Source organism: Lycium barbarum, chromosome 9 (assembly GCF_019175385.1).
Source record: "Lycium barbarum isolate Lr01 chromosome 9, ASM1917538v2, whole genome shotgun sequence".
Classification (NCBI taxonomy): Eukaryota; Viridiplantae; Streptophyta; class Magnoliopsida; order Solanales; family Solanaceae; genus Lycium; species Lycium barbarum.
In genome coordinates, this window is record NC_083345.1 from 74,870,008 (window position 1) to 74,893,262 (window position 23,255).

General features: G+C 38.8%; 1 long non-coding RNA gene across 1 annotated transcript; it reads left to right on the forward strand.

Moving 5' to 3' along the window:
* Positions 1-12,069: 12,069 nt before the first annotated feature.
* LOC132608969 (uncharacterized) lies at positions 12,070-17,417 on the forward strand. Its single transcript, XR_009570630.1, has 2 exons — positions 12,070-12,233; positions 17,116-17,417. It is a non-coding gene; the product is annotated as an uncharacterized LOC132608969 (long non-coding RNA).
* The last annotated feature ends 5,838 nt before the right edge of the window (positions 17,418-23,255 follow it).

Below are 23,255 nucleotides of genomic sequence, written 5' to 3' on the forward strand. Positions count from 1 at the left end.
TAATAATAATAACAATAATAATAATAATGATAATAATAAACTGCAGAAGAATAAATAAAACGTGGGTGTTAATAAAAGACTAATAATTATAGTAAAACTTAAATGCATATTTTTTAATTTCTCGAAATACCAGAAGTATAAATAGGTATTTCGGAGGAGATGCGGGACAAAATTGGGTGTCAACAAAGTGTACTCATAGACTCTTCCGAAAGTGACTAAGGCCTCATTTGTTTGCACTTAATGAGGGTCTGAATCTAAATGGATAAGATTTCAGCCCATTAAGTGCATTTTTTTTAGAATAATCTCTTAATAGGTCTGGTAATGTCCGATTCGGTCAGATGTGTGGAAGAGTTTGAACACTGTTTAACTCTTTTTAAAGCACTATTTTATTTCCCTAAAAAGCTGACACATTTTTTTTTTCTCTATTTACGCCTAAACTCACTCTCTTTCTCCAACAGCTCGGCCCTATGTAACGACCTATCCCGATAGGTCGTTATGTGTCTTTTGATCATTTTACCTCTGTTGATTAATTTTCGAGACTATTAAACAGTTCTAGTGAAAACTGGAGGATTTAGAATCCTTGAGTGAAATTATTCGACCAATAGTTGACTTTTCGGTAAACGGACCTTTTTCGGGTTTTCATCGATTTCGTAAGGTCTGGAGGGTCGATTATTACTTGGTAGGATGGATGGTTTAGTTCCCGAGGCATTGGTTGCGTTTCGGGTACTTGGTTGGAAACTTGGTCTTTGGCCATTGGGTGTTGACCCGGTCAAATAGACTTCCGTTGGGAATTCCGAGACCAGGAGTGAGTCTGTAGCGTGTTTTTATGGGTGTATGCATGTTTGGTTTGTATATGTGAGGTCTTGGGTAATTGCCCAATTTTGGGGTTGGACTTGTGAAAAACTAGATTTTCTGGCGGTACCAGGCCCGCCATAGCAGGACAGCTATAGCGAGGTCTTGCCCGCTATAGTGTTGGATCGATGTTTGGGATTGGGCACTACAGCGGACGGATATCCGTTGTAGCGGATGCGTTGCAGCGAGCCCGCTATAGCGGACTCGTGACCGCTGCAGTGGGATTTCCAAACTCATTAAAGGGTAGGATAAAACCCTTAAACCCCTATCTTTTCATTCATCACTTTCTAAGAATATTTGGGGTGAATTGAGGAGCTCTTGGTTTAATATCCGTTGTGGTAAGTCTCCTAACCTAGTATTCATTGATGTAATCTTCCTAAGCTTGAATCCATGCTAGAAATCCATTAGAATCAAAGAGAGAAAATGGGTTTTGATGATAATTTCTTGACATGAGTTCTAACTCTTCTAAAAGGGAAATTGTTGATGGATTTGACAAATCTATTCATAGAATTTGATGATTTCATAACTAATATGCTTGAATCTTCCATTTGTGTTGATTAATTTGAAGGTTGAAAAACTAGGGTTCATACCCAAATTGGGGATTTTCACTTGAATCTCAAAATTAGCCTATTCTTGAGTTATTTTAGCAATTGTTTTGGTAGGATTGAACTCCTAGGACATGGAATTGCACATTTCACTTTCGAAATGACCGTTTTACTTTTGTGGGCCGTTTCCCCCTTCTCCATAGTGGAATTTGACCCAAACGATTAGTATAGCAATATGGTGTTGTTCTTCATGATTTCTAATATGGAATTCAAGTATGATTAGACTTTGAGTATTTGGAGGCGCAACGAAAGAGAAAGGCAAAAGTGTGATTGTTCGTGGCCCTTACTCAGCTACCAGGTAGCTTACGACTTACTCTAATTAGACTTTGATTAGTGCAATGCATGTATAGTAGAATTGACCGGAGAAAGCATGATTAGGTCTTCAGACGCGATGTTGGGATGGATGTACTCTTAGGTTGGTATGCCTTCTGATTATGTGGGCTTGTCGCCATTACTTATGCATTGAATCATAAGGTGTATGTGTTATACTTGGAAGAAAAGGGTTGATATAGACTCTTTATGTTGATTGAGGTGGTTTGATTGATTCATACTATTGTTGAGCTAATTTATCTAAGTCTTGTTGTGGCATATAGCATCGTGATTTTGTACTTTCATTAGCATACGATTTCATTGATTTACCATGTTGTATTTATTCACTCATTCATGGTACAGATATGGTTGATGAAAGCCTTATGATGATTATGAAAGGAACTGTGATACCCTTGAGGTATTTATGGTATACGAATCAGGGTACGAGGCTTTGACCAGAACGGAAGCTATGTTAATCCGGGTCCGAGACTCTTTCCAGAATAGAGGGTATGTGAATCCGGGTCTGAGGCCCTTTCTGGACGAATGGAACATGGACAGCACATGTGTCACGACCCAACCCCGTGGGCCGCGACTGGTGCCCTACAGGGACACCCCAGACAAACTCACACCCATATCATCGAAATCAGACTCGTCCAAACACAACATACGATATTCAGACTCAACATCGTAATCACACATCTACCGAATACTGATCCTAAGCAGTCGCCCGTACAGATCAAACAAATCGCAAATCAGAAAAGAGGCGGAATGTACTTCGCCAAATTTTCACACACACACATCCGAAGGGTGGCGGAATGTACATCGCCCCCAAAAGCATACACATACATACAAAATCAGAGGCCGACTTGGCCATAGCAGTGTACGGGCCGCTTAAGAACACAAAACAGACTCACATACGAACACACCGGACCCACGACCCATAAATCTGACTACAGGCCTCTAGACAAAACAGAACATAAGAACATAGGACGGGACAGGGCCCCGCCGTACCCACTCATCCAAGTATACAGAATACAGACACAACAAAAGATATGTACCAAAAGTAGGCTCCGGATCAAGGGGAGCTCTCCAACACAGCAGACTGAGTAGCCTAAATCGGAGGACCACCCAGACGAGCTTCTGTACCTGCGGGCATGAAACACAGCCCCCGAAGAAACGGGGGTCAGTACGGGAGAAGTACTGAGTATGTAAAGCAGAGGGTACAGAAATCACAACACAGCTGGAGTCAGAAAGAACAAACACACCGACATCGTAGACAAAGCAAACCTGTGCGGGAGGCGAACGTACAAATGCAAATCAAATCATGCATAGGGTATAGGAACGTGGTCACCCCCCGACGCTGGTGCCACAACACATCATAACTCCAGAAGTTTTCAAATCTCCGTACAGTCTCCAGACACATCATATCACACACACATCATATCATCAGAACATATCAAATGCCATATCACATCATAACTCCATAAACGGTAACCGGCCCTATGGCGAGGCCTCGGAAACCGTAACACATCATAACTCCCGAATATATTATAGCGCGCACGATCACAAAGTCGGCCCGGGTACCGACGAACGAAGTCACAACAGACAGCACGAACAGAGTAGTGCAGAAACCATATGCATATCAAAATAATTTGTCGGACTCAACATGTCGTTTACATATAGGTAGATACTGACGCCAGAAGGCTCGGAGTAGGAATCGAATTGATAAAAGTAGGCATATAAAGGTTACGAAGTTCCAAACTGTCAAATTCGTAAGAAGAACTGTTTATAAGTCATTTTCCGAAAATCTCACATCATTCAAAGTACAGAACGTACATTGATGGCATAGGAAGTTTCAAACACATCTTTGGGTCATAAACAGACGGTTGCGGATCATAACGGACACAAACGAATCAAACAAACCGAATAAGGGGAGCCTCGGGGCTCGCGGGCCCACCTCGGGTCAAATTGAGGCGGCGGACACAAATCGCAGATTTTTGGCTCCATAGAGTCATTTACAAAAGTTTCGAAGAGTTTCGGACTCAACAGCACAAGTTATGGAGGTACGAGCGTTCTTTTACCCAAATGGGACCAAAAGGTTTCAATCGCGCTGAATGAATAGTGCTCGAACTTGAACCTCGATTTCCGAGAGCAGAGTTATTCCCGTGATTCCGAAATTTACCTAGTGGGTCTAGGACATGCCAAAAGAATGAGAGGTAGGCTTTACATACCTGGTTGGCGCCTTACACTCCTCAAATCGCAATTCCCGTTTCGTCTAGAAACTGCAAATGGTCACTTTTACCAGTTACTATTCATGAGAATCAACACTTTAGTCTTTGGGCTATATTTGGCTACCGAAATTTTGGCAGCACTTCCCCTATAAATCTAACGCCCCCGAGACTTAGCTCGGCTCAAAATATAACAACATCAACAGCCCAAACATCATTACACAATACGAATCACAATCAAACACACTAACTTCATAATTGCACCTTATTTCATAAGTTGATAATCCTATTTCCAAACTTCACAATTTCAACTCATACCCACATTATTGTATTCATTCATTCAAGATTATTCCATTACATAGCAAACAAGTTCCAAACCATATACAATCATCCCCAAGGTTCACTACTTTCCAATTTTTATTCAAAACACCAAAAGTTACGACGAACGTTCTAACTTACGTCGTTTCATTCCAAACTCATTATCATCTACCATAAATCTTATTTAAGGTCTTTAGTGTCATAAATATACTATGCTATACACAAATATACCAAATGTATACGCTTTCCGATAACGTCCGAAATTATTTTCTAACACCAACTCAATTCCTTAATCAATCCTTTACAACATAAAGACCGCAACAACACATTATTCACACTAAACAAGATAAAATTCTTATGGCTTGCACCACACAAAACTCACGGCCAAACCCACACTTTTTACACACACACACCATGCACAAACACAACCCCATCCCACAATCTTCACACTAATTCAATCACCAACACATACATATCCATTTCATAACATTAAAACATAAAAATCTTACCTTTTTCTTGAGTTTCCGACTTGCCGCAAACGTCGCTCTTTCTCCGAACTACTTGTATCACGTCGGAGAGCGTCTTGAGCACTTCACCACTATGTAAAACTCAAGATTTTTGAAACAACAACAAGGCTTGGATATTTTTCTTTCTTTTTCTCTCTAGTGGCCGAAACCCCTTTTCTTTGTGTTCTTTGATTTTTGATCTATTTTCTTGATAATTCCAAAGGCAAGTGGATATATATGGATAAAGGGTCATGTGCTAAGCACATGACCACTTAAGATGGATCTTAGGCCATGTTTTGGGCCGGCCACCATGGTCTCTTTGGGCCTAAATTCTTGGGCCAACCTTCTTGGTCCAATTCTTTAAAAATCCCGCTTAGAAATTCCCGGAACTAATTCCCGAAATTCCAAATTTACCCTCGGCCTTCCCCGAGGTCTTGCCATCAATGATTTCATAATCAACATGAGCATAGCAACTTGAATCAAATTATTTCCTCGATACACACAAGTCTTATTTATTTCATGATTTCCCGTTATACGAAAATACGGAACATAACATTCTCCCCCCCTTAAGAACATTCGTCCCCGAATGTTAAATCGACCTTATGGAGCGTCATACTACTCCGGGAGGGTTCTCTTGATAGTTGTCCCTTATTGATTTCTCCGACATGGCTGCTTTACCAATACTAGGGCAGATTTTTTTTTTTTTTTTTTTTTTTTCACATCACCGACTCAAATACCTTCATAATACATTTTCTCATACTCTACGTAATCACCGAACTCTGCACTATATTCTTGTAAGGGACGGACGCTCTCCAAACATCATCGTCAATATCATCTTCTTTTCACACTCCTGAGTTTCCTTACCACATAGTCGTAATCTCACTTTACTTCATATCAGACACTTCATGCCAAACAAATTCAGAACTAAAACCGGACGGATTCATAATCGGAGGCAGACATACTCAACCATGGCGGACGGATTCGTAGTCATCATCGAAGGTACGGAAGCATATCAGACACATCTGAGATCGGAGTCAGACGTACAAAGGAGTATCGGACGCATTCGTAAGCAGAATCAAACACACGAAGGTATACCAAACAGATTCACAATCGAAGTCAGACGTACGGACTCATATCGGACAGATCCGAAGTCGGAATCAAATATACAGGGTTGTTTCATACAAAGTCGTGACCAGTCAAACCGAAGTGCATCGAACACACACGCGGTCAAAATCAAACGCACCGAAGCATATCAGATGAATTTATATCCAGAGTCAGACCCACAGAGGTGTGCCAGACAGAAACGGATTCAGAATCAAACGCACAAAAGGTTCATCGAACAAGAACGCAGTCGAACTCAGAAATATAGGGGCGTACTAGGTAGAGCCTCATCGGCATCGGAAGTGCAGAAGCACTAAGGATAGAATGTCAATTTGGGATTAAATCATTTATATTAAGGCTCCAATAATTCATGAGAATTTCCCTTTATTTGCAAACTCACCCATCAGTCGTCACACAATTTACCTTGCGTCTTACGTATCGACTCCTTCAAACATTCCAACTACTCACACTGCTTATCCTTTATTTATCACAGCATTAGTTTCCGGGGCTCGGCTCTTAGCCCTCATGGCCCTGAATGGAAATCATACACACACACATACACATACACATACACACGTTTACTCATACCTTACTGGCGAGCATCTCTGACTGTTATTCAAATTCGTTCAATTTCCCAAGCGGTGTCATACCATTTTCTTTTTGCCCATTTAGTCCGCCTCGTTCCGCGCGACTCTCGAAAGGGCACTAATTATTCCACACACATTCTATTTATCTTTGGTTACCCCAAATTCTCATTTACATTAATCATACTTACACTTGTGCAAAATTTTGCATTACTTCCCAGGGGGTCACCCATCCCAGAATTGCTCTGGCTTGAGCACGCTTAACCCCGAATCTTTTACGTATTTTAACGCGTTAGGGCTGATATAATTTCGCCAATTGCCTCGCATGACCTTTGTCACGAAATTTTAGGCCAAACGGGGTCTTAGCAAATTTTTCGGAAATTTTTCGTAGCGGGTCCCACTCTCGGCTAAGCCGTACCATTACCTTGTCGCCTTTCTGAATTCCCAACATTCACTTTCATACACATATACATATGATCACAACTAACCCACGAGTCTAAGCCTCCAAATAATCGATGTGATCCGATAGGAATGCCACCGTAAGGTGTTCTCTGGCTACCGTCAGAAGAAAACTAAAGCCCGATAAGTATCGCGGGGCCTTTTGTACTTGGTCTCCATTTTTTACTCCTATATTTCTGGAAAAAAATTTGGGCAGAGTTTCCTCTGTATTTCTTACTATCCGAAACCTGTACACCAGAAATACCAACCACGCCTCACAGGGCCAACACATATGCACACACATACATATCATATCACGTCGTAACGCAGCCACACAGGGCTGATGACTTCAAATAGAAATTATAACATCGTCGACACTTACCACACGTGCCCAACTCGAACGGCATCGGGGCACCTCCCTGTTTACCTTCATCCAGGATTTCCAAAATCACTCGAACGGTGGGGATATTTAGTCGCCCTTGCCTTGGGTCACCCGGTCTCTAATTCCCTTAAATTTCCGTCGTCTTCATAGGACAACGTTTTTGCGAATATCATACACATTTAGAAAATTCTAAAAACTCATACACTTATAAATAGTCAATATCGGGTCTGACCTGGGGAGCTGCCGTGAGAGGTATGTCCACTATCATCCACGTCTGTCTGCTCCCTGGCTATCTGGTCTCCATTATCACTTGCATCTGAATCGGAGGGGTACGGACGGTCAGACAAATCCCGGCTCACCGGTGACCCAGGCCAAGAACCGGAGAAATCCATAGCACTCTCCGAGGTGGCCGGGCTATCAGGGTTCTCCCTAATGACAAGAGCTGGCGCGTATTTGAAAATCTCCTCCTGAGTCATCCTAGAAGAATGCTCCGATGGGCCTGCCTCATCACTATCCTCCTCCGCGGAGGTAAGAAACTCCGGAGGGGTCATCGCCAGACCCTCCGAGATATCTGTGTCGTAGCCATCCTCCACGGGATCCTCCGCCCCAGGGATCAGGGACTCTGGAGGAGTCGTAGAGGGGTCCTCCGACGGATCCGTATCGTAGCTATCCTCCGGGGAATCCTCCGAAGGATCCGTCTCGATCGAGTAACTGGGGCCCTGCCTACTTGGCCCTGGTGACAGCCTGGGGGCCTTCTTGGCACCCCCATCCTCATCGTCGGAAGCCGTCCTCTTCATCCTTCACCAACCTACAATCACCTGCAGGAAGAGGGTCAGAATCATTTTTTTTTTCCAAATACCGACACTTCTGCTCCATGGAGCCTTGTTGTAGGCACAGCAATTCGTAAAGGAGAATCATCCTAATCATATAGCTTTATCGCACGATCTAAGAATCCAAAGAAGGGGTAACATCCTAAATGCCCTGTAGCTTCCCGTTTATAGATGTGGTGCACAACACATCGATAAACAAGACTCTACTAGACACGGCCTGTAGACATTCCGAGGACAAACCGCTCTGATACCACTTTTGTCACGACCCAACCCCGTGGGCCGCGACTGGTGCCCTACAGGGACACCCCAGACAAACTCACACCCATATCATCGAAATCAGACTCGTCCAAACACAACATACGATATTCAGACTCAACATCGTAATCACACATCTACCGAATACTGATCCTAAGCAGTCGCCCGTACAGATCAAACAAATCGCAAATCAGAAAAGAGGCGGAATGTACTTCGCCAAATTTTCACACACACACATCCGAAGGGTGGCGGAATGTACATCGCCCCCAAAAGCATACACATACATACAAAATCAGAGGCCGACTTGGCCATAGCAGTGTACGGGCCGCTTAAGAACACAAAACAGACTCACATACGAACACACCGGACCCACGACCCACAAATCTGACTACAGGACTCTAGACAAAACAGAACATAAGAACATAGGACGGGACAGGGCCCCGCCGTACCCACTCATCCAAGTATACAGAATACAGACACAACAAAAGATATGTACCAAAAGTAGGCTCCGGATCAAGGGGAGCTCTCCAACACAGCAGACTGAGTAGCCTAAATCGGAGGACCACCCAGACGAGCTTCTGTACCTGCGGGCATGAAACACAGCCCCCGAAGAAACGGGGGTCAGTACGGGAGAAGTACTGAGTATGTAAAGCAGAGGGTACAGAAATCACAACACAGCTGGAGTCAGAAAGAACAAACACACCGACATCGTAGACAAAGCAAACCTGTGCGGGAGGCGAACGTACAAATGCAAATCAAATCATGCATAGGGTATAGGAACGTGGTCACCCCCCGACGCTGGTGCCACAACACATCATAACTCCAGAAGTTTTCAAATCTCCGTACAGTCTCCAGACACATCATATCACACACACATCATATCATCAGAACATATCAAATGCCATATCACATCATAACTCCATAAACGGTAACCGGCCCTATGGCGAGGCCTCGGAAACCGTAACACATCATAACTCCCGAATATATTATAGCGCGCACGATCACAAAGTCGGCCCGGGTACCGACGAACGAAGTCACAACAGACAGCACGAACAGAGTAGTGCAGAAACCATATGCATATCAAAATAATTTGTCGGACTCAACATGTCGTTTACATATAGGTAGATACTGACGCCAGAAGGCTCGGAGTAGGAATCGAATTGATAAAAGTAGGCATATAAAGGTTACGAAGTTCCAAACTGTCAAATTCGTAAGAAGAACTGTTTATAAGTCATTTTCCGAAAATCTCACATCATTCAAAGTACAGAACGTACATTGATGGCATAGGAAGTTTCAAACACATCTTTGGGTCATAAACAGACGGTTGCGGATCATAACGGACACAAACGAATCAAACAAACCGAATAAGGGGAGCCTCGGGGCTCGCGGGCCCACCTCGGGTCAAATTGAGGCGGCGGACACAAATCGCAGATTTTTGGCTCCATAGAGTCATTTACAAAAGTTTCGAAGAGTTTCGGACTCAACAGCACAAGTTATGGAGGTACGAGCGTTCTTTTACCCAAATGGGACCAAAAGGTTTCAATCGCGCTGAATGAATAGTGCTCGAACTTGAACCTCGATTTCCGAGAGCAGAGTTATTCCCGTGATTCCGAAATTTACCTAGTGGGTCTAGGACATGCCAAAAGAATGAGAGGTAGGCTTTACATACCTGGTTGGCGCCTTACACTCCTCAAATCGCAATTCCCGTTTCGTCTAGAAACTGCAAATGGTCACTTTTACCAGTTACTATTCATGAGAATCAACACTTTAGTCTTTGGGCTATATTTGGCTACCGAAATTTTGGCAGCACTTCCCCTATAAATCTAACGCCCCCGAGACTTAGCTCGGCTCAAAATATAACAACATCAACAGCCCAAACATCATTACACAATACGAATCACAATCAAACACACTAACTTCATAATTGCACCTTATTTCATAAGTTGATAATCCTATTTCCAAACTTCACAATTTCAACTCATACCCACATTATTGTATTCATTCATTCAAGATTATTCCATTACATAGCAAACAAGTTCCAAACCATATACAATCATCCCCAAGGTTCACTACTTTCCAATTTTTATTCAAAACACCAAAAGTTACGACGAACGTTCTAACTTACGTCGTTTCATTCCAAACTCATTATCATCTACCATAAATCTTATTTAAGGTCTTTAGTGTCATAAATATACTATGCTATACACAAATATACCAAATGTATACGCTTTCCGATAACGTCCGAAATTATTTTCTAACACCAACTCAATTCCTTAATCAATCCTTTACAACATAAAGACCGCAACAACACATTATTCACACTAAACAAGATAAAATTCTTATGGCTTGCACCACACAAAACTCACGGCCAAACCCACACTTTTTACACACACACACACCATGCACAAACACAACCCCATCCCACAATCTTCACACTAATTCAATCACCAACACATACATATCCATTTCATAACATTAAAACATAAAAAGCTTACCTTTTTCTTGAGTTTCCGACTTGCCGCAAACGTCGCTCTTTCTCCGAACTACTTGTATCACGTCGGAGAGCGTCTTGAGCACTTCACCACTATGTAAAACTCAAGATTTTTGAAACAACAACAAGGCTTGGATATTTTTCTTTCTTTTTCTCTCTAGTGGCCGAAACCCCTTTTCTTTGTGTTCTTTGATTTTTGATCTATTTTCTTGATAATTCCAAAGGCAAGTGGATATATATGGATAAAGGGTCATGTGCTAAGCACATGACCACTTAAGATGGATCTTAGGCCATGTTTTGGGCCGGCCACCATGGTCTCTTTGGGCCTAAATTCTTGGGCCAACCTTCTTGGTCCAATTCTTTAAAAATCCCGCTTAGAAATTCCCGGAACTAATTCCCGAAATTCCAAATTTACCCTCGGCCTTCCCCGAGGTCTTGCCATCAATGATTTCATAATCAACATGAGCATAGCAACTTGAATCAAATTATTTCCTCGATACACACAAGTCTTATTTATTTCATGATTTCCCGTTATACGAAAATACGGAACATAACAACATGTTCCCCGCAGGTCATGACTATTGTGCAATCAAGGCCTCTAGCATGTGTGTACAGATGGTATTACTGATCGGGCCATTGCATTGTATTGGATATCATTATTGTACGGCATAAGTTACTATTTATCGCATTTACTGGTTATTCTGTGTGGATGTTGTGCCTATCTGTTTATCTTGTTGATTTTATGTATCTTTGTATGAACTAATCTTAGTCGGCCTATGATATCTACTAGTACATAGTGTTTGTACTGATACTACCTTGCTGCACCCTTTTTGAGTGTAGATTGTGTGCCAGGGATGTCCTTTAGACCTCACATCTAGCCCGAGGCTACTTTCTGACCAGATGCGAGGATGAGCTCCTATCCATGCCATGCTACCTGAAGATCTCTCCTTATTGATGTTTATTTCATTTCTAGACATTTATGTTATTTTCAGACATTTATGTACTTCTTAGACAGTATTATGATTAGAGTCCTTCTACGAAGACTTTCAGATTTTGGGGTTGTAATATGTAGTATTCCGCACTTAATTATTATCTATGGCATGACTCAGATTTATAAATATTGGTTTTATTATTCTTTAAGTGTAAATTGGATAATTGGTTAAGGGGATGGTTCGCCCACCAGGAGGGTTAGTATGGATGCCATCATGACGGATTGGGTCATGACACCCCATCTCTCTTTCTCCAACAGCGTCTACTCTCTCTCTTACTCAAACAGGATCTGCTCTCTCTCTCTTTCTTCAAGTTACAATCGGCTGAAATTCTTTACGCTACTGGTAAGATTTCAGATTTTTTTACAAGTACTTTGTTTATTAAATTGTATATTCATAATATTCTTGGTACAACTTGCTTCTCAAGAACTCTGAAATTTGTTGCATAGATTTTTGATTTACTAAAGTGCAGAGAACTTTTTAAATATTTAGTGTTGAATTAGGTGGTAACCATGAAATACACACACCAAAAAACCCTTATGTAAGTTTACAAGCTATAGTTCATAATTTTGTTATGTGACCTCTCTAAAGATTCCTCATGTATTCAGTAAATTTCTCCCAATTTTGATTGATCCAATAACTCAATGAGGCAACTCAAATCAAGCGGAAGACTCTGTCTGAGATGATAAAATTTCATTGGTATTCATGTGAAGGTTTATCAAACAACAAAAGTTGCTCTTTTAATTTTTATCACTTAAAAATTATCTAATTAAGGCCTGATTAACTCAAAAATAAAACAGGCAGAAATTTATTATCACTTAAAAATTATCTAATTGGAGTAATATGTTTATTATGTACCAAAAACAAGTAGAGTATCATTTTTATTAGAAGCCCTTTGTAGGGTTGGACATAAATTACCGAAAATCGAATTACTGAACTGCATTAGAAATTTTGGCAATTTGATATTTGATATTCGAGAAGTAAATTTTGAATTTACGGTATTCGGGTTCAGGATCAGTAAGAAACATTAGTTACCATTTGGTATTCGGTATGTCCCGAATGTCGAATTATTTACAGAATGTATTTATTTTCCTATATTTCTATATTTTTGGTTGTGAATTTGTGTTCTCCTTCATTTGAACGATTTGCATACCATGTTTGGCTATCGTTATGGGGTTCTTCATTTTTTTCCTCCTATACCAGCTCTTCTTCACTTCTTTTTCCCGTTTGTTATGCTTGTCCCGAAACTGGACTTCTTCAATTTTAATATAAAAGAAGGCTTCTGTAGTAAAATATGTTTTGTCATTGAATTAAAAATTTGTTGGAATGTAGAGATGTTTAGAAGTTCTTTAGCAGCAACACTTCTTTTTGTTTTAGTTTTTTCTTTACGTAGTGCAAAGGAATATCGAGGCTCTCTATATCTTCATTAATAATGATTGAGCAATTTCAAAGTTGACAGTTTATTTATTTTCTTGATTTTTCATTCGGCGTTGGGTATTTGTTTTGGCGCTTGACTAGTTCTAATTAATGTTGAGAAATCTCATGTTGAAGGTAAAACGCACTATACCAAAGACCTCTTCATTCTCAGGACTAAAACTCGAGCCCTCTAATTAAGGATGAAGCAAAAACTTAAAAAAATAATAGACAGAAGTTCTTGCATTGCATTAGACACGTCCGGGTTGACTTCTCAATGCTCTCAAATGCCCATCGATTTCTTTCTGTTCCTATCGGAAACCAAGAGATAGAGTAGATTCACTTCCAAGCTTTGTTTCTACTTTATCCAAAGGCAATCCATAGAAGTTTACATGTTGTTATATTCCCTTGGTAATTTCTATGGAATTAAAAAATGTATAGTTTGTCCAAAGATAACCCCATAATAAGCTTCATGCAATCATAAATTGCTGGTAGATAGATGCGCTTAATTAGTTACCTGAATTAAAGAGGACTCTTGAATAAGTTGACTTCGCCTGGGCTACCTTACCTTTAATTCTTGTAGGCAGACAACTGACAACTTGCCTTTTTACACTACTGATTTCATCATAACTCTTTTTATTTACCATTCGGAGCCTTTCAGTTCCACTGCAATCTTCAGCTTCATATTGAACTTTTTTGAAGACACTTTTCTTTAATGATTTAAGTATTATGTTAAATGTAAGATTTTCCTTTATACTTAGTTACACCGTGGCTTGACCATCATTGGTGTTTCTCTGTGTACTTACAAGAAATTTAAATAACTTGTTATGCACTGATTCTGACATCTAATTATTCGATAGCCTCTTCTACATATTGTGCTAGTTGAAATTGTTCAACTGGTGTTTACTTCTTGTTGTAACACAATATATGTACACTATAAGAAAATTTATAGCTAATTGCATGATGAACAACAATGTCCTCTTTGAATTACCAGATATAAGATATGCCTTGTTGTGAGAGCTCTTATATTAGAACAACTAAGCATTTGCTGTTTCTCATCAAACTTCATCAGCGAATTAGGACTAGTTCTGAATTGTTGCTAAAACAGCATTGTAGTTTTGGAGGATGACAAAATCATCACTGATTTTGACTGATTTACTGCCCTTGTTCTAGTCATCTTTAGTTAATATTTCATTTGGAGGATGACAAAATCATCACTGATTTTGACTGATTTACTGCCCTTGTTCTAGTCATCTTTAGTTAATATTTCAGCGTTAATAATAATCTGTTATTAATAATATTTATCTTTTCAACATAAAATTTTGTATCACAGTTATGTAACTTTTGTTTGTGTTAGTCTATATGTTATGATCACTAGAATTTTATATTTCAGTTATGGAACAAGCTAGGGAAAAACAAGCTAGCGACAATTCAAGAGTGACATGGATATTGGATGTAGTAAAGACTTTTTTAGAAACTTGTATTCAAGAAGTGTCATTGAATGGGAGACTTGGAAGTAGTTTGAAGTCTGATTCATGGAACAAGGTTAAAGATTTTTTGCATACTTCTCATGACTTTATAGTCACACAAAAGAATATGAAAAACCATTATGATTATCTAAAAGAAAAATATCTAGCTTGGTTGCCGATAATTAAAAAGACAAGCAATATTTATGATCCAGCAACCAATACCATTCGAATGTCTAATGATGAGTGGGATGAGTACATAAAGGTTAGTTCATTATCTAGTAATTTTTTCCTCTTTTTTAAGGAGAAAAGGTTTGAAGTGTATATTGAAAGTATGATGTATTATATTTGGACATAGGCTCATCCAAAGGCCTGGGCACTGAGGAGTTCAACTCTACCCTCCCTAAGCTTTGTACAACACTATTTGTGGGTTCTAGTGCAATAGGCATTCATGGTTGGAGTCCCAGTTGTAAGACCCCGTGGCCTGGTGCCTCCTCTGTATCTACAAATATAGATATAGATTTACTTGAAGACATTAAGGATCTACTTGACGATAACAATAACGGAGATTCTAAAAATTCTCCATCTCAATTTTCAATCCCGGTTGAAAAAAATAATTTGGAAAGAAAAGAAAAAACACATCGTCTGGATTGACAATTGATAAGAAGACGAGTGCTGCATTGGAGTTATTAATTAAGAAAAATAGTGCGCCTAACGTTGAAAAATGTATGGAAAAATTAGACGGACTTGGATAGGAAGATCCATTGTACTCTGCAGCTCTTAGTATATTTTGTGAAGGTGACAGCTCCAACAAAACATGGATGAAACTAACAAGGGTCAACAGATTAGAGAATTATGTCAGAACCATGGTGAAAAATGGGAATTCTTTGATTTTGCTAAATAGCTAGTATCTATATTAGATGCAAATTTTATGGAATCTCGTCTTTATTTGTTTTGAATATAATTTTTGGAACATTGTGGTACTATATTATGCTTACGGAACATATTTTATTGGTGAAATGCACTATTTTTGTGTCCCGTGATGCTTTATGAGTATAGAATAATTTTTTATAATCACTTTATTGTTAGTAATGTAAATTTTTTAATCTTTGGAAAATATATAGCTAGTTGTGCTTATTATAGTGTATCGTATCTTTTTTTCTTGTTAAAATAGATTCAACATGGATATTGATGATCAAATATTATGATTGATGAGCTTGTACTGGTACAAAAACCGTTATAGACTCAAGTGTGATCTAATAAATAGAGATTTAACATCATCCTTATATGGTCAAAAGTATACATTAGAAGTCTGGCTCTAATCGACAATGCATATATAGAATTGATGCCCATGTAACGTGATGCTTATGTTCGTCTATGTCAACATTTTAGACATAATGGATGGCTTATAGATAGCGAACATATATCTGTCGAAGAGAAGATAGCAATATTTTTAACTATTATAGGGCATAACGAGCGCTATGTCGTTATCAAGAGAAGATTTCAACATGTTGAAGTTTGCAAAAGAGATGATAGCACTGACAACATTTGATTCCAATATGAATGTTCCTGGTGCTGGTAACAGGTTACGAAGAATTTTTATGGCATGATTTGTTAGACTATAATTAAAGAATTTCACAAGAAATAATTTTTTTTATGAGGTTCTTTTGACATATATTTATATATTGGCATGGAGCAATCGGTGCACTAGATGGGACATTAGTACATGCCGTTGTTCCCGTTAATCAACAAATTGTTTACAGAAGAGGAAAAGGTAAATGCTATTAAAATGTCCTGGAAATATGTGACTTCAATATGGTCTTCACTTATATTTGTGCTGGATGGGAAGGGCTAGCACATCATGCACGTGTTCTAACGGAGATTGTACCTAATCCAGATAATGGCTTTCCATTTCCTCCATCCAGTAGGTCATATACTTTAAACAATTGAAATGATTATTTAGCTTGTCAATAGGATCACCTGACATTTTTATTTTAATGTCAGATAAATACTATCTATGTGATGAGGCATATCCTAATACTTGAGGATTTCTTGCACCGTATCGAAATATTCGATAATGGTTAGGAGATTATTATCGTAGGCATGTCATAACTAAGAAGGAAAGGTTTAATCATGCTCATCAACAGCTTAGAAACGTTATTGAGCGTTCTTATGGAGTCCTGAAAGCAAGATTTCCTATATTGGACAAGATGACTCAATATCCTATTAATATCCAAAGAGATGTTGTTATTGTATGCTTTGTAGTTAATTATTTTATTAGGAAGGAGCGCATCAATGATGACTTGTTTAATCAATTTGATACGCCACAAGTAATTTTGATGAAGCAGGACAACAAGAAGAAGCATTGGATGAAACAAAATGGACCTAGCTGGATAGTTGAAGATTCTCAGATAATGACCGATATGTGGGAGGAACTTGCACTCCAACTAATGCAAAGAAAATGAAATACATGAGAGTTATATATTTAAATTTTTTGAAATTTTTTCTCTAGTGTTGGAATGTTAAAATTTGACGATTGTTAGTTAGTTATTCAAATACTCTAATGTTTATGCTTTTAAATTAGAACTATATTTCAGATATTATTTTACTTTGTTGGATAAGTTTGATTAAGATTTTAATTTATGTTGAATTTATATTTTATGATTACATTTTATTACAACAATTTTTTTATCGATACGTCATTTTCTAATAATTCAGATAGTTCAATAATTGTATCAAACACAAAATATTCATTTATATTTTTAAATACTTTAATTTATCTCTCAAATAATAATGTTGTTGTTTAAGTTAATATTTTCTTGATATAATTTTTAATTACCTTTTTATTTGAATTATATATTTATTATATTTAAATATTGATCTATTATACACATTTAGATGATGCAAAACAAACAGTTTTAATCATTCAGTGTTCAGATCTACAGACAACATCTTAATATATAGATGTGTATTAAAATTCAAACACCTTAATCTTAAAAAAAAAAAAAGAAGAACAAATGCAACCTAAGAAACTTGGAGTCCCTATCACTAACGATAGGGTGAGGCACTCCATGCAATTTAAATACATTAGCAATAAACAAGGATACCAAATGGGAGCATCATCACATTTATGGCATGGTATGAAATAAGACATTTTTTAGAATCTATGTACCACAACAAAAATGCTATCATGCCTCCTTTGGTTCTTGGAAGACCCAAAACAAAATCCATAGAATCTCAATCCAAGGACCAATAGGGGTGGGGAGTGTACAAACCTCGAGGACAAGTCTTTGATTTCGCTTGCTTGCAATCTAAGCATTGTCTGTATAGCATCTCCACATCATGCTTCATCTTAGGTCAATAAAATTGTTCATTGAGGATGTCAAGTGTTTGGCAACACAAAAGTGGCCCATCATTCCTCCATATGGGCTTACTTCGCAAATAATTCTCTACATGAGCTCATCGGAACACACACTTTACCATCTTTGAGCAAGAACCCATCAACTAGTTGGAACCGGTCAACCCTCTTCCCTTAAATCAACTCCTCACAAATCTCTTTGAATTCGGAGTCCTTAGAATAGAACTCCTTTAAGCTCTCAAAACCCATCATTCGAGAAATCATAGTGTTGATCAATACAAACCTTATAGATAAAGCATCTGCCACGACATTCTTCTTTCCTCGTTTGTAATTGTTCACATAAGGAAATGTCTCAATGAATTCCATCCATTTTCCCCCTTGAGTTTTTACTAAAGTAAGCCAATGGCTTGCCCTCTTGCATCAATACTCCACATATACCTACTCCCAAAGCATCACACTCAACTTCAAATGTCTTCACAAAATTTGGCAATTGCAACAATGGTGAAGAGCTCAACATAGACTTCAATTCTTCAAATGCTTTCTCTTGCTCAACTGCCCAAACAAAAGGAACCTCCTTTTTTATTAGCTCGGTCAAGGGAGAGGCTATTACACTCCGTACTTTCGTACTTTCGTACGTTAAGTTTCTTCATGGGTTGCTTGCTATAGATACAGAAGCGAAGTTATTTTCGAGGATATGTGAGATTAGACTTGTTCATCTTGAGTATACGAGGGTTTAAGTCCATGCTTAGTATGTGCTGAGAGGATTAGAGGTTAAACGAATCGACGAGAATATGTTTCAAAAAAAGTTGGGTTTTACGGTTGGGTGTACGGACCGTATATTTGATTGACCCCCACCGTAAATCGATTACAGTGGGGTTGAGCCACTGATTGGATTTTACGATCCAATTATACGGGCCGTATAATTTTTATGGTCCGTAAAAAGTGGACCATAAATTTAAGTCGGTGTCAGTTTTTTTTTTATGTTATACTTCGTACCCCTAATTTTTATCTCATTTCTTCTCATTTCCTCAGACTCCAAACACCTCTAGAAACTCCTCAAATATAAGTAATCAACCCTAAGTGAAATCAAGTATTACAAGTGAGAATCAAGTGCCAATGGGTTCCAAAGAATTCTTAAAGCTTGTTTCTCCTTCTTGTAATAGCTTTGAAAGATACTTCAAGGTGAAGTGATCTTAGAATTGAAGTGTTCATGAGTTCTTGAGGTAATATTTCATCTTATTTCCAAGTTTATGAGTTTATGTGATAGTTATACTAGGGTTTGAGAGAAAGAAATTGGAGGAAAGGTTCAAACATGAACTTGATGTTATTTTGAATTGTAATCTAACTTGAGCCATGATTATTAGTGTGTTTTAAACAAAAACTTGTTATGGGGATAGTAGTTAATATTGATAATGTGTTGAGGTTATTATACTTGGTGTATTTGGAAGAGGAAAGTGTATAAGCACTGTATATAAAGCGTATATTAGGCTATTTAGATGAAAACCTTGGGGTGAGTACTGATGCAGAATTAAAGAGGCTTATTTGAGGTTGTTGTGCTGTTGGCAGTTGGATATGTTGCGATGGTTAAAAAATAGGGGAAATGTTGCCCGTTTCACTTTAGAATCGAGTTATCATTGATATACGTGATATACTGGCGTCATCTAAGTTGTATATGTTTTCCCATATTATAGGATTGGCGTTCTAGTTGTGATAAGCTCGTTGTTGGATTGCTTGGACTACTTGAGGTTAAGCTCGTTGTCGAATTGCTTGGACTACTCGAGGTGTGTTAAGGCTAACTTTCCTTCTTTTTGGCATGATCCTTATGAACGGAACGTAAACGTAATGCTACTCCATAATTAATTCTATTCTTAGTAGCTAGGGATGTTCTATGTTGATTCATGTTCTACAATGTTATTCTCAGTAAGTTCTTCTTAATATTCAGTATGATCCATAGAGTCACTTATTGATGAAAATGCTGTCTCATAATGATGTTTGGAGGTGTAACGACTTTCCGTCACTCCGACAGATTCAGGATGTACTCTTATCATATTTTTGCATTGCATTTCATTATATATATATGTACAAACCTATGACCCCTCAGGCGTTATATACGTGTATGTTATGTATCTTATATATGTATGGGTATGGGGAAAGTGACGACATTATATACGCACTACAACTTGATCAGCTGGTCATATGATGATGATGATGGTAATGCCCACAGAGGCCGATATGATACGATGGGATGCCCACATAGGCTTAACAAGCGTTATATATATATATATATATATATATATATATATATATATATATATATAACCCTTATACATGCATGCACGGTATTTATATATATCATTGGCCCATAGTGGCAGTTCAGACATACATGTAGCATTCACTTCATCCTATATTCTCTTATGTCTCTTTCATGTTACTTTCATGCCTTACATACTCAGTACTTGGTTTGTACTGACGTTTCTTTCCTAGCGTGTTGCATTTTATGCCCGCTGGTTCAGGCAGACAGGTTGACGAAAAGCTGATGTTCAGCTGTTATTGGAGCACTGTTACACCTCGGAAATTTCCCGTTGGTACGCAAGTAAATGAACTAATGATGTGTGCGAGGAGTGCGAGTGTATAATGTTTCATGGGGAATGTATGTAAAGAGATGTGGATGGATAGAATGAAAAGTCGAGAAACGAGAAAAAATTGAAAGTTGGCAAAACTGCCCAGTGGTCGTATATTGCAAAATACGGACCGTAAAGTGCAATACGGTCCGTAAACTGGCAGACGTAAACTGCCATGCAAAGGCTTTAGCTTTCTGCCAGTTGTCGTAAAGTGCAAATACGGACCGTAAACTGGTATACGGTCCGTAAACTGCCAGGTCGTAAACTGGCATGCCAAACTTCAACTTTCTGCCAGCTGAGGAAAAGGTATAATACGACCTGGTGGACGGACCGTAAAGTGATTTACGGCCCGTAAACCATGGTCGTAAATCACCATGCATGCAGGCCAAAGTCTCTGGTCCTGCTTAAGCTTAAAGACGACCACGAGGGACGGTCCGTAAAGTGGAATACGGACCGTAAACCTCCATGGACGACCACTGTTCACCCAACACAGATTTTCCAATTCATTAAATATGAGGATCAAGACTTATTTCATTTCATTACAACATTACACCACTTCTCTCTAAAACTTCTCTCTACATTTATTATATGAGTTTTCAAGGATTATAAGCCATCAATAACACTAAGACAAGTGAATCAAGGGTAAGAGAATCATCAAGGATCATCCAAGTCAAGAAATCCTAATGGAGAAAAACTAGGGTTTTGCTCAAAGAAGAGTATTATCAACCAAAGCTTGTTCCTACAACTTCTAAGGTAAGATTCATGATTTTTACAAGATGTTTAGGGTATTGGAGAATTAAAATACATGGATTGTAGAAAATGTGGTCAACTAGGTCATGAATGATGAATAGTGACATTTTGAGAAATAGTTTGAATTGAGTTATGAATGTTGTTGTGTTGTGATATGAATGTGTTATAAATGGTATTAAGATCATGAACTAAACACTTTAGACGAATGGACGAAGTTGGGTGTTATGACCATGAATGTGGGTGAATTAGAGGCAAATTGAGGAATCTAGATAATGTGGATAATGTGAATGACTAATGGCCATTGTTATGATATTAATGAAGGTATAAACGCTAGCATTGGAAGGGAACGTGCAAGTGTAGAATAGTTCGACGGAAAGGTATGTAAGGCTAACCCTTCTTTCATAAGGCATGGTTCTTGGCCAAATTCCTAATTCCTCTATATGAGTATGTTGTCTTCACATGGTTGGCATTCCGAGCTCATAAGCTCACGACCCTTGATATGTACTATGATTATACTATGTTCCTCGCATGACGTGTAAGTCCATAATGTAGATGTAACGATAATGATGAGGATAGTAATGATGATGAGAGTAAAAATGAGATTACAGATGCTTACGAGCTATGAGATATGTATATGTATGCCTATGAAGGGCTACGATAAGACCCCGAGCTTATGATGCCGGGCAAGACTATATGTATATGACTATGTATAAAGTATGTATACGATTACGAAACGCGCGCACACCTCTGCAGATGGTACGGATAACCCTGATGCCTTGGTAGGGCCAGGTATGTATGACCTTGAGCCTTGGTTGGCCAAGCATGTATAAGACACCGATCCTATGAGGTCGGGTATGCTATGTAAATGCTATGTATATGAAATGACTATGTATATAATATGAATATGAATGTGATAAGACTATATATAAGGATACGAATAAGGACATGTATATGAATATGAGCACAAGTATGGTACGAGTATTATTATGGGATACGAACGACGATGTATGCAAGTAAGCGACATGATGATGATGATATTACTGTCTCCCCTCCTATGCTATTTTCATATGATATCTATTATGCTTCTATATTGATGTTGATCATGCTTTACATACTCAGTACATTCTTCGTACTGACGTCCTTTTGTTTGTGGACGCTGCGTCATGCCCGCAGGTGCACAGGGAGACAGACTTGATCCATAGCTGCTTATTCAGAGATTGCATAGCAGAGCTCCATTTCTTTCGGAGCCGTAGCTTTTGGGTACTTATTCTTTTGTGTATATAATTATGGGCATAGCGGGGTCCTGTCCCGCTCATACGATATGTCATACTCTTAGAGGCTCGTAGTCATGTGTATGTGGGTAGAGATGTTTGGCCTTGTCGGCCTATGTTTTGTATATCATTTTGTCGCCACGTTGGCCCATGAATATTGATGTGGCATAAATGCCTATGAGGATATAAATGTGTGGTTGTCCATATGGGACTAGTTGACGAATGAATGGAAATGCATGTATAATTATGTGGCTCACCTAGATGTAAGTATAAGAGTAAGCTAAGAGGGTGCTCGGGTGGGTTAGCACCGAGTACTCGTCGCGGCCCCGAGTCGGGTCGTGACAAGCACTCCTGTTGTTCTAGAGTTGCTGTTGTATTTTTTGTAGGTTATACTTCTGTGTGCATATGAATATGGCAGGGTCCTGTCCCGACCTTGTTACGTTATATACTTCGGCAGAGGCTTGTAGACAGTCGTGGTATAGTTAGAC